This window comes from Alligator sinensis, unplaced genomic scaffold (assembly GCF_000455745.1).
Source record: "Alligator sinensis unplaced genomic scaffold, ASM45574v1 scaffold1081_1, whole genome shotgun sequence".
In the NCBI taxonomy this organism is placed as follows: Eukaryota; Metazoa; Chordata; order Crocodylia; family Alligatoridae; genus Alligator; species Alligator sinensis.
Genome location: NW_005842921.1, coordinates 552,860 through 553,502, shown reverse-complemented (window position 1 = coordinate 553,502; position 643 = coordinate 552,860). Strand labels below are relative to the sequence as shown.

General features: G+C 67.8%; 1 non-coding gene across 1 annotated transcript; it reads left to right on the top strand.

Moving 5' to 3' along the window:
- TRNAR-CCU lies at positions 1–73 on the top strand. The gene has a single exon. It is a non-coding gene; the product is annotated as a tRNA-Arg (tRNA).
- The last annotated feature ends 570 nt before the right edge of the window (positions 74–643 follow it).

Sequence of the window (643 nt, the reverse complement as noted above, 5' to 3'; positions counted from 1 at the left end):
GCCCCAGTGGCCTAATGGATAAGGCATTGGCCTCCTAAGCCAGGGATTGTGGGTTCGAGTCCCATCTGGGGTGAGTTACTTTTTTTTTTTTCCCTCTTCCCCCCCTTCCCTTCCTGTCTTCCCAGTTCCCTTGTAGCTGTTGCAGCCCCGCCTTTGCCCCTAGACCTCAGTACGTCCCGCGAAGGGGCTTAGCTCTGCCCTGTAAGTGATCGAGTCACATAGTGGCGCTTCCCCGACCTCGCTCCCCCCAGTAACACCCGCGCGACGTCCGCCCCAGCCGTATCCCCCTCTCCCAGCCCTCGCTGCAGGCACTGGCCCCCCACGCCGCGCAGGGGCGACCGCGGCCAGGGCCAGACTGGGGCCCACGCGCTCTCACGCGCTAGGCGATCGACACCGTGCCCTAGCGCTCCCGGAACTCAGCGCTCTGCAGCCTAAGCCAAGCCTCCATCCCCCTCTCCGCTCCCGCACGCGCTCGGTGCTCGGCTACCGATGCCTGCGCGGCAGGGCTGTGTCGGCGCTCCGCTGTTTTTCCTGGCGGCGCGGCCATGGCGGCGCTGGGCTCCCCACTCGCCACGTTCCGCGGGCTCCTGCGCGAGCTGCGCTTCGTCAGCGCTTGCGCGGGGCGGCCCCACCGCGACAAGGC